Raw genomic sequence first — 10,695 nt, 5'->3', positions numbered from 1 at the left:
GCCTTTCATAGTTTATTTTTTTTTGCTTTTGAAAATTAACCAACTCCCAAAGGTGACTCAGTTCTGGCACACTGGTGATCCATCACCTTGTCTGAGCCACACATCGATAATAGTGCAATGCACTCACTCAGTGTGCTGTGGCGTTTGAAAAGAGCCTGTGTCGTGCATGTTGATGGTTTGGGATTAATGTTAACTCTAGATGGTCCTTCTGCCAGATAAAAGGCTGTACAGTTCCACATAAGTTTCTCAGAGATTAAGTTTCACTTACATATTTTATTTTTCAAGTTTACCTTGAGAGAATGTATTTTCTGTGAACTTATGCCATTAAGCATTAATTCTTATTCCAGTGTTCATGCTTAATCAATCTCTACATAAAGCTTTAAAATAAATTTTTTCCAGAACTAATGTCTAGGTTAGAGCTTTATAATTATTCATGGTATGTCACTTACCCTCTCTAAATTCTGGCATGCTAGAGAATTTATTTGCCTCTTCAGGAACTTTTCTAGGCATTTAAAAATACAAAATAATGCTTTGGGCACTTCCTTGGCCAAAGGAAGTTTTGTCTATCTGCTGATTTTTAGAAGTACCAACTTAATATGTGCTGTGTTACTGTTGAAAAATATACCATTTCATCAAATCTCAGCTGTCGTCAGGTCTGTTCTCCCCGTGTGAAACAGACCAAGGGTCAAGTAATTTGCTCTTCAGTATAGTTATGGATATTTCCAATAGATTCCCTCAGTACTAGACAAATATAATTTTCAGTATTTCTCTTTTCCCTGAACATTTTTACATCATTTTTATTCTTCCCCTAGCCCTAAACTATGGAGGGGATCACTCATTCATCTGATTCCTCAGCCCAGCTCTGCACTGCTCCGTTTCACCCCACTGGTCTCTCTCTTTGATCACAATTTTCACACTGAGGTCTGCATTTGCCATGGCCACTGCCCAGCACCCACTCACTCGCTTACAGCCAAGCCTTTCTGTGAACACCAGGTTCAGGGATGCAGCTTCACCATGGGCATTGCTTTGGTCCCTCTCCTCCCTCACCCCATTTGGTATTTCCCCCTTCTGCTTGCTCATGCGCCCCTTGCTCTCCTGTTTGTTTTACACTTGCCATCAGTTCCTGGTCATTTCCTTTTCCACAGTTTTGCCTCAGCATTTTAATTTTGTAGGTGGATTGAATTACAGGGGATTTAGAACATTTCACACCTACATTAATACAGGCAAAACATTATAATATTCCAGTTCATGAGTATTAACTGTACACCTTCTGTTGATGTACCTTTATTTTTCCTGAATCATTCATACAGTCAGGTCCTCTAACCCACAAAATAAAAAGGAGAACAACCAGACAGCACATAAGATAGCAGCAGACTCTAAAATATATTTTTCACCATGCATTACACAGTGTTTAAGCCTCTGTGGTAATATCCTCATTGTTAGCCTGATCTGGGCCAACCCATCTCACCGTCATCTTGGAACATCTACCAGTAACTGGTAACTCAAGTTATCATCCCTCAGTAGAAAATGAGAAAAACATGGAAACAGGAAGTGTCTCTCACTACCTATTGTTCTAAAATGTTTCACAAATGTGATGATCCCTAAGGAACTGCTACCTCTTCTTCCCCTTCCTTCAATAATTTCAGTACTTATCCAGCACTTCAAGAGAATTTGACATCTAATTTACAGTGTGAGGCCTTTTTATCCTGCAGAAAAGCTACAGATCCAAAGGAGGATTTGTTTGAGAAATACATAGGTAATAAGAAGGGTAATTAAGAACCAACATCTCTCCTAGATATGCTAAAAATCAGTATCTTAACAAAATAGAAATAACTCCTGCATAAAGTTACAAACATAAGGTTGCTGACATTACCAGCAGCTAATTAATTCCCTAAGAGTCCTGCACTTGTAAAGCACATAATCCTAACATCAACCTCAGCAAAAAGGAACATTCTTTTAGTTTCTAGATAATCATAAGTTATAGATTTGTAGATAACTCTTGCTCTGAGATTAAAAAATAATATTTTTTGTAATGCTAAACTCATTGGGGTACTCTAAAATGAACTTTTGTTAACTTTCTTATGTGAGACTGCTTTATACCCAACTGTTTTATCAAATAAAATGTTCCAAATTATTTTGTCATGCAAATATTTGAAAATCTCAACATTACTTAATTGTATATAAGAGTTTGAGATTTTAAACAACTTGTTCAAATAATGTTTTTAGTGTCTAAAGGTTCTGTTTTTTCCATAGTTCTGGTAATCCACTCAAGTCTATGGATGCTAATTACTTGTTATTGATGTCACAATTACTAAGGCCTTAGAAGATGTACACATCTGTATATGGTATGTAGGTATCTTACTCTCATCAGCTCTCTAAAATTCAGGCCAAGCAAAAAAACCAAAACAAAACAAAACAAATGCTTCTTTATATTTCATTATATTTTTGTTGGGATGTTTCAGATTGTTTATATTAATGGACCAATTCTGACTCCAGAAAAACCAGTGAATTACTCCCATGCTTTGTTCTTGGGTGGCTGTTGCCATCTTTCTTTAATGATCAATCATTTCTCAGGTTATTTCAGTTAAAACACTCAAATGGGAGTCTCCAAGTTGATAGACCTGCTAAAGTAATTTTCAGTGGATTTAAGGGAAAAAAAAGACGAAAAAAAGACGAAAAAGAGAGATGTATTTCCAAATAGAGATTTAGAAAAGATGAAAAAAGTAAAACATTACTTTCATCTATTTTTGCAACAATTTCATTAGAGAGGTGTATAATGGCCTGGGGGTATCCAGAAAGTTCGAGACAGTGTTTATTCTGTTTAATGCTTTTCATGTTCAAACAACCTCAATACGAGAGCGTCCTAGCAATGACCAGGCAGAAATTAGTCATCTCTTTCTCTCTTTCCTAAACAGCACATCAGCAAGACACTTGTCTAAGGTACAGACTTAGAAATCTGCATTTTGGGTCAATGCTTGTCTAGTTCTCAAGGGAGGTGCAAAAGAGGACTTGATTACAAAGTCCTAGGAAGTGTGACACCTTGGGGAGTACCACAGAGTCACTCCCCTGTCCCCAGGCACTCGTTCTTGCCCCACTCTGCCCCTTCCAGTACCATCATGCTGAACCACAGAGCAGGGGCTCCTCAAATGTGCACTTAAAAGAAGGCTGGAAGGAGTTGTGGGAGAACTGGTTTGGCAGGGGGTTTGAGGGGCGAGCAAGGGACACATCCTGCACCAACATTGTCAGCAACATGCATGGAAACACACCCCAAGCACTAACTCTCTGCTTTGGCTTTAAGAATGGTTTAAGCTGTACTTTCTGTGAATATCAGTGACAAGAAAACAGTACCAGCATGGTGTGACACCACAGCAAAAGGCAGCACCGGCTACAGACTCCCATGCCCTTCCAACGAGGTTGCTTCAGGCCTGGTTTTGTACTGGATCAGTTCTCTGGCCTTATTTTGAGTGGGATCTCACAAGTCCAGTAAACTATTATAAACAGGTGAATTATGCACCAAAGCAGCATCTTTCCAGACAATGGCTGGCTTGCCCAGCTCTCAGAAAAGGAGCATCTTTGGGTGCCCAGCTCTCAGTGAAGGAGCATTTTTGGTTTGCTGGGGTCTCTCCCAGACGTACCTCGGCTCAGGGCACCCACTTCGCTCTGCCAGATGCCTCCAGCTGCGGTCCGAAACGCTACTGTGACTGCCACCCCCAGGAGGCAGTCCTGACCTGCAGCTGCATGGAACCTTCTCCTGCATGGAACCGGGACTCGCATGACGGCGAGAAGGAGCCCGGGGCTGGGGCAGCTTGCCCTGGCAGCAGTGCCTGCAGCACAGGAACACCAGAGGGGGAATGTTCTTTCCCCAGGACACACTGGATTACCCGCTCTGCTCCCTAGGGTTTGGCCCAGGGTCGGTACCAACCGAGTGAAGCCAAGGGGTACCCAAGACTTCGTGGGGAGCAGCGCTGCCCTTCACTCTGGGGCTCGCTGCCGCTGTGGGGCTGCTGTGAGGGTGATCACCCCAGGGGAGGAGGCTGCTCAGTGCCACAGCCGGAGGAAAACTCTTCCCCAGAGGGGGTCACCCACAGAGCAGACGTACATGGGAGCATGTGGTTTTGACTCCCACAGCACACCAGAGTAGTATAATCTTCACCCTGACCTTTTCAGCCTGACTAGTCATGCAGACCAGTCCAAATTATACAAGAATATTCTTGTTAAAGCATTGAAAATTATACATACAGTTTGTATTTTGACCATTTTCCTCAAGCAGGACTTCTCTCCAGTATAGATTGCAAAGCTGGACCTGATTCTTTAACTGCAGCATTTACTTTCCTGATACATTAACTTAAATAAATCCTAATAATATTTTGTAGCAAAATAGGAGCAGTTTAAGAAAGAACAAAAAGATACAAATCTTTTGCTGCCTGGAATAAATATAAGCATTTTCTTTGGAAAAAATAAATACTTCTTATCCACTCGGCTGTATGGTGTTCATATAGGAAGTTAAAGCAGAAGAAATCATAGAGCAACTTCCAGGAGCAGATTTATGTAAGAAGCCCTGTTTCTTTCAGTCACTATACAGCCAGACCTATCAAAGAGGTCTGTCTTTATTCAGAGGGAAAATAGGACTCATGCAATAGTAAAGTGGAAATCTTTCTGGAAGTGGCTCATCCAGCGTTTGGATGACAATGCTACAGGGGTACAAGAGCAATGGTATAGGTGCAATGAGCTTCACTGCCTGGGGAGCTGTGACCGCCAGAGTATGCAGATAAAAGGGGTAATGAAGGAGAAATAATTAAGTGGATATATAATAAGGAGTTTATAACCCTAGAGGAAAAAAAAGGATTTGTACAGCCATGCATTACTTGGATTCACAGAAGAGATTTATTTTTAGAAAACACATGAACAATAAAAGGCCTCTTTGCTGAAATTAAAATACTAAGGTTAACTGTACTGCTAACACTTAATTTAATCATAGATAATTCTTTCCAGTTTTCAGTGTTGTGAACAGCTTTGTAGGAAAACTGGAAAATATAAGAGCAGAACTTGTCCACTCATAAAAGACCATAGTCTAAAAAGGCCAGATCCTTGTGTTACCTCACTTGAGCCAAATCACTGAACTGAAAGCACAAACCAGAAGGAGGCATGAATCGAAGTATTATCCTTGTGCATTCCAGGAGCACGGGAAGAGCTGAGGTCTGGGGGAGGACTCGTAGGTTCAGGCAGGCAGCACACTAAACTAGCTCCTCTCTGTTTTATTTATTTTGCAAAGAGTGCATCTATTCTGTGAACACAAGATTAATCACAGGACCCTCAAGTTATTGCTATTTATGGATATGCATGTTAGCAAAAAATGCTACCAGCCTCAAACTCCTCCCCCAGTTTTTGACTAAGAGTTATTTATCTATTAATAATTAGGTTTAATGCTCCCATATACTAGACTTCAGAACTTGTTTACACCACTTCATGCCAAAGCTTCAAATGCATTAAAAGGGAAGTTCATTATTTTTGATTTATAATTATCTATGACAAGACAGATCTTAGACAAGAGCAGAAGAGAGCGGGAAATTATCTACTCATCCTCTGTTTATGCAACTACTACAAAGAGGCATGTGATGGCTTTGGCCCCAATCCAGCTACCATTCATCTCTATAGGACTCTTTCAATGACTATCATGCAAGAATCATGAAGCCCTTTTTTATCTTCAGCTAACTCAGGTGTAGAGAGGCCATCGCTCCCAGTCTACAAAGATTCCAGGATGGTGCCTCATGGCCAATGAGCTATCAAGTGACAGAACAAAACATTTTGTTGATATATGGCATTATTGTTCTCCTGAAAATAAATTTTCCTGTAGCCTCGGTGATTCATTTCCCTCCCATCCCCATGTCATTAAGTATCAACTGGGAAAGTCAGCTACATTTACGTAGCTCTGGGAAACCTAAGCCAAAAAGAACCCCAAACCAAAAAAAGCAATCAAAAATAAACAAATCAACCAAAAATTGTTTTAAACCAGGAACACTTGACACCTCAGTTACGCCAGCTCTGGAGCCAATTTGTTCCCTGATGCAACCCCTGTGACCCAAGTAGGGGTGCCCCAGCAGCAGCCACCTTGCCCCTTCCTCCTGTGCAGGCAGGGCTGTTCCAAGGGTTCACCAGCCCGGGGGGCTTTGGCAAGTGCCTCCACACCCCAGTCAGTCCCAGAGCCCCTCAAGCACCAACCCTGCAGCCCTGTGGCAAATATGACTTGACAAGCAAGCCTTGGCACAGTCCCTGCCCGGCTCACTGCATCCCATCTCTGCCTGCCCCCATTCATTAAACCTCACAAAGGCATGGAGCCATGGGGAGCTGTGGGGAGTTTGTCCCCACAGGAGACACACAGGTTTGACATCTACAGTTTTATTATTAGGGTCTTTTCCACATTACACTGGAGAGCTGATTCATAGTAGTTTGCAATTTTACACTTCTCAGCTCTTTGCCCTACCCAATATCTATGTGTTTTTCCCTTCTCCCAGTCTATTAAAAATCCTAATGATTTCTTTCTCTCTTCTAGAAATCCTTTTTAGAGTTTTGACCTCATCCACACACATAAGCATTTTATTCCCACTAGCTGCTAGTCTCATTACCCTTGTCTTACTTTGGAGCACAAATTTACGGTTTTGTTTGCTGTTTTCTTGCATGCAATTCTGAGCCTTATTTATTTTCCTGATGTTTCTCTGCCTGCTGTCTCAACACAGTCCTTGATCCTAGACAGACATGGCCTGCATCTTTCTTGCTTTAAAAAAATCACTTCCCCTAGTGATTTTCCAGCAATAAACCTCTAACCTCTTTCAGAGTAATATGAAAATTCACATATATTGTTTTTACTTTCAGTCTGCATATTCTTGCATTTGTGCATATAAAATATTTTACACTTGAATATAAGGCTGAAATTAAAAATAATAAAACAAGTTAATTGCTTGCATCCTCCCATCCATTCTAAACTACATTTATAGAATTTATTCCATTACTACATGAGCATCTCACTCCCTGGCTCCTAACCCAGCTGCCTTATAAATATAACAAAGCTTTCCTCCTGGCATAATTTGCTGCTCTGTTTTTCTTCCCCTTTCACCTCACTCTGCAACGAGATTATCCATAGGGAGTGGCACTGGGCTGCAGCAGGGAGCTTTGGCTGTCTCTTCTGGCAGCAGGGGATAATTCAGAACAGGATGGAGTCTGTGCCAGGTTATACTGGGGCTGGGTTTTACTCCTCCTAGGTTTAAACTGGGGAGAAGCAGAAATACGGCATAAAGCTCTGGCACTCCACCCCTACAAAGGATACTAAAATCACTACCCAGTTGTGAATTCAATTTGTCATTTTTTCTGAGACAAAGGCAATTGAGGCATTATACCACCCCCTTCCCCAAGGCAGGGTCACCTCCTGTAGCTGCAGTGTGGTGATTTTCCAGCTGCATCCCTTCCCTCCTGGGCAGCCAGGGTGGGTGGTCACACAGCTTCCAGAGTAGGGCCGCACACCTCCTCTCACCCAGCCCAACAGCTTCAGCACCTGATCCGTCAGTGCTGGGAATTACTGACAGGATTCAGCCTGAGCAGAGCAGCTAAGAATGGCAGAGAGAACATTTCAAATTCACAGCACCAGCAGCATTTGAAAGACAGAGTCAGAGGATGTCTATAAGCAGATGGGGGAGAAGAAGATCTTTATATACAGATTGCACAAGCATGGTTAGGCCTGTATTCATCATTAGTTTTAAGAGAAAGCCAACTAGGTTGTTACTCCTTTCCAGTTAAAGCTACACATTTTCAAACCCAAGATCATGCCTAAACCAATATGTTTTAGGTAGAGGCAAATGTGTCCACATTTTGTACTGTTGTACTGTTGAAGGCAGTTGAAAGTTAACCCAAGGGAAGTACTGGGATGGGGATAGGTGGGAAGACAAGGCTGGCTGAGTTCACATCCAAAAGGCAGTGTGCAAGAAAGACACTGGTGTAACAGCCCAGGAGAAGAGGAAGGGGAAAAGCAAGAGCCAAAGAATCCAACTGCTGCCTCAATAAATTCTTATTCCATAAAAAGGCACCAAAATTAGATGACATCCCCACATCATGATAGCTTCCTTTATATATAGGCATGTAGCTTCTAGTGACTGATAGAAAGTAAGCAGAGCAGTTGCTAATTTTATTGTGAAAAAAAACCCTCAGAACAACACAGTGATTTCAAATTGTTCAGTATAAAAGTGACTAACACAGAAAGAGAAAAGGGCTTCTGATTACAGCACCTGCAAGAAGCTCTTCAGGCTCCTCACCCCTGTAAATGTTCTTTCAGCATTGAATGTGCCTAGAGCTCTAGAGTGCCTTGATTGAATGCCATTAGAAGATATTTCCAGACAGATGCCTTAGACAAAGCCTGCAATTCTCCAGATACAAATGTGCCTTAGTGAAGAATGTTTATATATAAAAAAAATAATTATATTTTTCAGATATTGCCTTGTCATGTGACGTATTCCAGTTGAAATTGTAGCATTTTCTGTGTCTCAACACTGGGAGATTTTCACCATAGAGCATTACTGAATCTATAGTCAATATTAAAATATTCAATGGATGAAAGCTGGAGCTAGACAAATGCAAAGCAGAAATAAGAAACATTTCAAATAAAAAAGGGTAAGTGACATAGGATAAGGATACATTTGTTATTCTAAGGCTTCTTCTGAAGAAACCTCACTTCCCCTCCATGACCTAGGAACTCTGAATTACCATCACACATTGGCTAAAGTAGAGACTTTTTTTTGCTGAGATGTGGTTAGAAGAGTTTCTAACATCCCTAAGATCCTGCAGTTATGAAGAGGCCTCCTGTGCACTGTCTTCTCTGCACCTGGAAAAAGTCTTTTTTTCAAAGACACACATGAGTATGGCCAGAGGATCTCAGCACAGGTGAAAGTCCAAGATCTGGGAGTTATAGGCCAGACTCATGCCTTGACTTCCATTTATCTTTAGACTATCTCGAAGTCACTAAATTAAGAGTAGTTGAACTGGGAGCCAGGGCTTTTTTTGAATGAGTGCTTTTGAGACTTGCAAGCCCTCAGCACATATCACACTGCATTAAAGTTCACAATGAGCCTCTTTGCTGAGGCACCCCCCATCCCCAACTTCCACCCGAGCCACCTGGTGGGTCATACTATAGTGCATCCTACCCTAGAGCTTCTTTTCAAACTCACACCACAGCAAGCTCCCAGTGCACTTTCTACATTCCTGTTGGGAACAAGTGCTGTAAAAAGATTTTATCCACTTCCTAGCTGTGCAAAGGCAAGTTTCATCTTTACTTCTCTGGCCACAGACACCTGTCAAAACATTAACCTAAACATTTCCAGAGTTTGCTGTCTTCAGCCTCCTTCCTATGTAGGCAAAAGAACTGCCCAAATTTGAACCCATACCCTGCTGCTTGCCAACATGCCTAACTGAACCATCACACTGGTGTCAGATGTTCCAGCTGTGCTATTCATTTATTGCCACTGGGTTACTTTACTGAAAAAACACAGAAAGTTCAGTTTGGAGTGTCTTTCATGTTTGGGGATGGGGGGAGGTTTGTTTTCTTTTTTTACGTTACTGAAATATTTCTTCCAGTTACTTTTTAATCTTCAGCAGTTCTGGTTTTTTGCTAGCCTACTACATGTGGTTGCTCCTTAGTTACCATGACACCCACTAATGTGCAGAAGGTTAGAGCCCAAGAACAGAAAACAGCTGAATCACATGAGAAGATGGACAAGTTGTCAAGCAGATAACTCTGAACAGCACACAGAGGCTCCTTGGCTGACGTAAATCAGTGTGGCACCATTGAAGTCAGAGTTATAAATCTCTCCCTCTGACTTGGTAAATACCTTCAGGGATCAGAGCCGCACCTGCAATTCTGTTGATGTAGTTGAGCTTTTAGGAACTACAGCTACAGATATCTGAATAAGCACAAATGCAGATGTAAGTATGTAATTCAGCATTTATCAGAAGATACTCAGTGACTTTCCTGGAGGTATAACCAAAGAAAGTGTATGGAATATGAACACTGAATGAAAAGCAGAGACAAAACTAAATCTCAGATCCGAAGGACATGGAACAGACTTGAATTTCATGGCACAAGCTTCCCCGTGCTCCAGCCAGAGACTCAGCCCTGAATATCAAGTGCTTAAAATCCAAGTGGCTGATAGGAGTTTCACATTTTCCTTCTTGGGGGAAAGTAAAAGTTAAGATACGTATGGTCTTTCAGCTTCTGCATTAGAAGATCAGGATGTATCCAGCTTGGAAGGCTTTGTGGCCGCCGTGGGACAGGTAAGTTGATGATGACACTGCATGACATATTGGATTGCCTTTTTATTTAAATGGGTGAAGTCCCAGCCCTAGCAAGGTCAAAGTGACTTCTGCCAACAGCTCAGGAACCTCTGTGTTATGTTTGCTTTAACAACCATTTAAAGAACCAAGTGAAGCCTTTGGGAATGAAACACAACCTGCCTCACGTTAGGTTTGACTGTGGGCTGGGTTTGGCAAGTTCCTGCTTCCTCGGTCACTTGCTTTCAGGTGGGCTCAGCCCACCAGCCCTCAGCATCACCACATCATAGAAGAAAAAGGAGCAGTTAGCTGACTGAGCTCCAAAATAAACCTCCTAAGAAAGGGTTATTTCTGATCTGTTTTTTATTAAGGCTGTACAAAAAGCTG

This window comes from Aphelocoma coerulescens, chromosome 4, assembly GCF_041296385.1.
Source record: "Aphelocoma coerulescens isolate FSJ_1873_10779 chromosome 4, UR_Acoe_1.0, whole genome shotgun sequence".
In the NCBI taxonomy this organism is placed as follows: domain Eukaryota; kingdom Metazoa; phylum Chordata; class Aves; order Passeriformes; family Corvidae; genus Aphelocoma; species Aphelocoma coerulescens.
This window is presented reverse-complemented; position numbering follows the sequence as displayed.